Here is a 6,355-nt window from a genome sequence, read left to right as displayed (position 1 = left end):
ACGCTGCGGCGGCAGGCTTTCCAAGACCAGTTGGTGGATGGCTTGCCAGATGTTGGCAACAGGCAGGGACATTCCAGTTCTTGCATTCGTCAGTCAGAGGATCCTTTACGGGTGAACTATGCTTTGATGTCTCGTATCATTCGGGACAAAGAGCCCTTTTCTGTTAAGGAAGCTCTTTCCCAGGAGACTTGGAGCCCATGTAATGCTAATTCTTGTGAGGGTTATTATGTTGCATTATGTTTAAGCTTTTGATTTTTTATTGGTGATAGCAAAAAGGAAAAAAGTTGAAAAGAAAAGGAATCCCTTTAAATCCAAGTCCTACAAAACCAAAACAAGGTAACTGACATCAATTTTAGAATAGCATTCCTTTGGATTTCTCTTCTTTCTTATGTACCTTAAAGTTGAAAATGCATTGTTAATTTATAGATATGGAACCAAGAAAAGATTTCAAAAGATCTAATCTCCAAGGAATTGAACTTCAAAAAGGTATAAACTAGCACTTTTTCCTTACTATTTTGCTTTAATAATAATTCTTGTGGGTTTAAGGTAATTTTCTTAATATCTCATTTTGTAATTCCATGTTATAGGCTATCTTTGGAAGCACTCTCAAACTAATTTTTCTATTGCAATATTTTAGGTCTCAATTACCTCGAGATGTACAATCAATGACATTCATCTTGGATCCACACTTTCTAGTCTTTTTAAGGAACCCAAAAGAATCAAACAAAAAGCTAGAAAAGTGGTTCACACATTGTAATTTTGAATATGTTAGCTTAATCTTCTATCCCTACCATGCAGAGTAAGTAAGATAATAGAGTTTTTCTTCAATATTTTTGAGAACTATGAAGGAAGACTGGTTATCCCTTTCTTATGTTGTAGAAGCTCCCATTGGAGTCTTGTGGGTAATTGATGTTGTTGACCAACAATGTTAGCTTTACAATTCTATCAGTGGAACTCAAAACAAACTTGGATTGTATGTACTATTAGTTCCTCTATGTTCAGTTAATTTGTTTTAATTTCAAGTTACTAAAATATCAATATGTATTGTAGATGTTTGAAGAGGCTTTTCTCTATGCTAGATTATTTTCCTCCAAACATTGATCTTCTTGGATCTGTAACTCCAATTATGTTTCCTCTAAGTACCTCTTCCTGTTTTCTATGTAAGCTTAAATGGCTTACCCTTATACTCAGCTAGAGTATGGATGACAGAGAATTGACAATTTGGCCCTTGGTTTTCAATTTGCGGCATAAATCTGACCTCTTTCCTCTTCCATTACTTCTGCTATCGGTGGAACTCTTTCTCTTTGGTTACCCTAGGGAGTTCTGAGATTACTCTGAACAGAGGTAGATGGCTGAGCTGGAGTCCTCCTGGGATTGCGAATAAAAATTTTCTTTACGCATCTTTCTATGCATAAAAATCAAATTTAATGAGAATAACACTTTTATAATATGGAAAAATTTCCATTATGCATCTTTCTAAGCATAGAAATTAAATTTTATAAAAATTATATTTTTATTATTAAAAAAATCCATTATGCATCTTTCTATGCATAGAAATTAAATTTAATGAAAATAACACTTTTATAATAGAAAAGTTTCCATTATGCATCTTTCTAAGCATAGAAATTAAATTTAATGAGAATAACACTTTTATAGTAAAAAAATTTCCATTATGCATCTTTCTAAGCATTGAAATTAAATTTAATGAGAATAACACTTTTATAATAAAAAAATTCCATTATGCATTTTTCTATGCATAGAAAAAAATTTAAATAATTAATGTCAGTGATATCCATGCATATTCATAGGTGAATATGTACATGGAGTGATTAGAATATTTCTTTTAGATGCAAAAATGGTGGGAATTTCTCTTTTGGAATAACATAAAAACAAACTTTCTTTTATACAAAATTCTAGAAAATTTTGCCATAACCTCCTTTGTGTGGCTGACCGTTTCTCATTTTTATCATTCTTTAATTAACTTAAATTAACCCAATTTAGATATATAGGACTCTAATCTACACAATTTTCAAAATTCAAGAGAGTAAACAATAAGAAAAGTTTCATTAATCTTTTAGTTGATCTTTCTAGGATTAAGAAGGGGCCGGAATGTAAAGAAGAGAAGGGGGCGGCCTTTTCCTCAAAGGCATAGCATTTGAATTTAATTCAATCAACAATAAAACATGAAAATCAAGAAAACCATAGATTTAAAAATTAAACAAGTTAGAAAAATTAGCTTACATGGAGCTTCTAAGCTTTCTTTTGGCTTGAGGGATTGAGGGTTCTACTCTTGTTTGAAGCAAGAGTGGCCACCAATTCACTTTGGAGAGGATTAGGCCAAAAACAATTGAATTATCAAGAAATTCAATGTAGATGGCTCAGGGGGTAGGAGTAGAGTAACAGTACATAAACACCATTAAGCTTTTACAAAGGGTGAGGCTTCTATTTATAGGAAAAAGTGAGCCTCAAACCAAGCAAACTGATTCTAGAACTTTCTAGAGCAGTTTGGTCAATTTTTGACCATTTTTGGGTCAATTCAGCGTACTTTTTGGATCTAGTTTTGAGATAGAGGAGAGATGAAATATCTCATTTAATTGGTTTAAAATTGGGGGGTAATGATGAGAAAAAGGTGCCTACTTCATGAGGGGAGATCCCCACTCTAAGGTGTCAAAATTCAGTTTTTTAAATCTTTTCTTTGGTCCTTAGTCCACTCTTCATCTTATGTGAGCCTTTACTCATTTTTGGGGGGTTTTTCTTTTATTCTTCAATTTATCTCCTCCCTACATTTGGATTAATCTTATTGGTCCATAAGGACCTTAATTCAAAATTTTCAGAAAATCTGGACCCTTAGGCTAAGGTCTTTTGTGCAGATTATAATTTATTTCTAATGCACCTTAGGAATTTCTTTTTAAACTTCTATTTCGAGGGAATTTATTTTAATAAGAAAGGATATTTTTCCATCCAAAGATATCTAAAAATAAAATTATCTCTCTCTAGAATATTTTCTCTCTCTAGGCCAAAACACAGGTAAAAAAAGATCTTTTATTATTCTAAAAAGGGATTGATTATAGGGGAAGAAACTGGACATCTTGAGGGGCTGGGGAGGAATCTTACATCCTCTCCCCCTTGAAAAACGCGAGATGTCCTCATCTCACAAACTGGGGGTAATCACGCATCAGTTCGGCTTCTTTCTCTCCCACGTGGCGTCTTCAAAAGGATAGAACTTCCATTTGACTAATAATTCTCTCAAAATTCTATTCCTGAGAACCTTCTCTCGAACATCAAGGATATCTTTAGGTTAAAGTTTCATCTGTCCTTGGGTTGAAGAAGTTAAAGAGTTCATCATTAAGCACATGATTCGGGCTCAGTACATACTTCTTAAGTAGGCTGACATGAAACACATTATGTACTTTGAGAAGAAGAGGCAGAAGAAGTTCATAGGCTAAGTCACCTACTTTCTTTGTAATCAGATATAGCCCACAGTATTTGGGGGATAACTTCTTCTACTTCCCAAGAGATAGAGAACTTCTTTTGGGGCGTACCCGAATGAAGACCATATCTACTTCTTCGAATTTTCTATCTGACCTCTTCTTATCTGCATACTGCTTCCGTCTATCCTGGGCAGCTTTTTATATCCTTACGGATTAACTGCATCTGCTGCTCCATATCGTCAAGCATCTGTCTGGACATCTCGAACCTAATCAATGGGTCGGACCAAGTTAATGGTGTTAGGCAATCTTGTCCATATAGAGCTTTGAAAGGGCTCATCCGGATACTTCGGTGATAAGAAGCATCGTAGGCGAACTCGACTAGGTGCAGATAGCTTAGCCACTTCTTGGGTTCCCTGCCACAACATGACCGAAGAATATCTTCGATTACTTGGTTCACCCTTTCTGTTTGACCATCGGTATCGGGGTGGTAAGCTGTGCTGAGATCCAAGAAAGTTCCTACTACTTTGAAGAATGCAGTCCAGAATCTTGACATGAATTTGGGATACTATTCTCCTGGGTAGGCCATGCAATCTGAAGATGTCCTTGAGGAACACTTTGGCCACATTCACTGTAGTGTAGTTTTCTTTTACTGGAATCAGATGGGCAACTTTGGTTAGTCTATCAACTACTACGAAGATGGAGTTGTAATCTGATTGCACTGAAGGTAGTCTAGTAATAAAATCCATACTGATACATTCCCACTTCATCTGAAGATGTCTAATGGATGTAACTTCCCAGGCATTTTCTGACATATCAGGCATTGACGTACATGGTTTTGTACATCCTTTTTTAGTCCAAGCCAAAAGATGCTTTTCTTTACAGACATGTAGGTCTTGATGAAACCTGGATGTCCTGCTATAAGGTTATCATGGGCTTCATTCAGAATTTGACCCTTAGTCCCCTCATCATTGGGAATGCATAGCCTGCTATTATAATACATAATTCCTTCATCCAGGCTGTACCCTTGAGCTCGGTTCAACTCTTGAGGAGTTTTTCTTTCGTGCATAAGTAGAGTAGCAATAGGGCCAAAGAATCTATCCTCCATGATCTTCTCTCTTGCTTCAATATTCAATGGATTTGACACCACTGTGATTGCAAGCAAGGAGGCTTTGCTGCTGTTGAGGGCATCTGCTACCACATTTTCTTTGCCTGGGCAGTACTTGATTTCAAAATCAAATTTCTACAGGGTCTGCATCCACCTTCTTTGGTGCATGTTGAGATCCTTCTGAGTGAAGATCCACTTTAAGCTCTGATGATCTGTCACTCATCAAAGTGAATCTTTGACCCAGTAGGTAATGTCTCCATAACTTCAAGGCATAGACTACTGAAAGTAGCTCTAGGTGGTGGACAGCATAATTTCTCTCATGCGTTCTGAGTTTTTGGGATTCATAGGCCACTGCATGACCTTCCTGCATGAGCGCACCTCCCAGGGCGGCAAAACCACTGGCATCAGTTACTACCTCAAAGGATAGAGAGAAAGTTGGCAACTTCAAAACGGGATTGGTTACCAAGGCGGTCTTCAGCTTATCAAAAGCGCTTGAGACTTGGTAGACCATTGAAACGGGGTATTCTTCTTGTGAAGATTAGTCAGGGGGGAAGCTTTAAGAGCATACTTAGGTATAAAAATTCTATACCAAACCAGTTAATCCCAAGAATCCCCTGACTTCTTTCACTGTCTTAGGTTCAGGCCAATCTATGACTGCTTGGACTTTTGTAGAGTCTAGAGAAATTCCATCTTTGGATACCAGAAAGCCCAAGTCTTCAACATGGTCGGCGACAGAGAAAGTGCATTTGAGTTGGTGATTCCTTAGAATCTCTAGAACTTTACGGACGTGAGCTTCATGGTGGTCAGCTGCATTCTTTGAGTAAATCAGAATATCATCGAAGAAAAGAAGAACAAAATCATCCAAGTATTCTATGAGAATGTCCTACATTAGGCAATTGAATGTAGATAGGGCATTTGTCAATCCAAACGGCATGGCTGTAAATTCATAGTGCCCATAGTGAGTATTGATGGCTGTCTTTGGGATATCTTGATCATTAATCCTGATCTAGTAATACCCTGATTTGAGATCAGATATCTTTGTGAAGATCTGGGCTCCATTTAGCTTGTCAAGAAGCTCATCAATTCTAGGGATAGGATACTTATTCTTAACTGTCAGCTGATTGAGATTTCTGTAATCCACAGAGAGTCTGAACGTTCCATCCTTCTTTTTCTGAAAGAGAACTGGTGCTCCCCAAGGTGGAACACTGGGTCTTACAAACCCTTGTTCTAACAGTTGCCTAAGCTGTTCCTTGAGTTCAATGGCTTCAAGGACTCGCATTTTGTACGTGTGCTGGGCTACTGGCTGAGCTCTGGGGTCGATTCTATCTCATGATCTACTTCCCGAATCGGAGGCATGTCAGTTAGCTCTGCTGGGAGAAAATCATCATACTCACTTAACCATTCTGGTTCTTTAGCCTTTAACTTTGTGTCTACCGGATTTATTTTGACAACATAAATAAGCTGTTTCTTTCTTAGTCCTTTGAGTGACCTAGAAGCTTTTACTAATTGCAGATCTGGGGATCCAAAAATTCCAGTTCCTTGAACTTTGTTCCTGTGAAGGTCACGGAAGGAAATGGCTCCATTGTGACAGTGAATGTCAGCTTGATTTTTGTGGAGCCAATCCATTCCAAGGATTCCGTCGAAAACTCCCAAAGGTAAGACTCTCAACTGGCAGTCAGTTACATTCCCATCTGGATTGAATTGAATACGATCTGTCCCATTGGTGAGTGAAAAGAATCTTCCCACCACTGGCCAATTCAACTTGCATAGGTTTCCCTGATTTCTGTGCTACTAGGGCATTTGTCAATCCAAACGGCAT

The sequence above is a fragment of the Cibotium barometz genome, chromosome 12, assembly GCF_041138505.1.
Source record: "Cibotium barometz isolate CiBa-2024 chromosome 12, ASM4113850v1, whole genome shotgun sequence".
NCBI classification, from domain to species: Eukaryota; Viridiplantae; Streptophyta; class Polypodiopsida; order Cyatheales; family Cibotiaceae; genus Cibotium; species Cibotium barometz.
Note: the sequence above shows the minus strand (reverse complement) of the source record.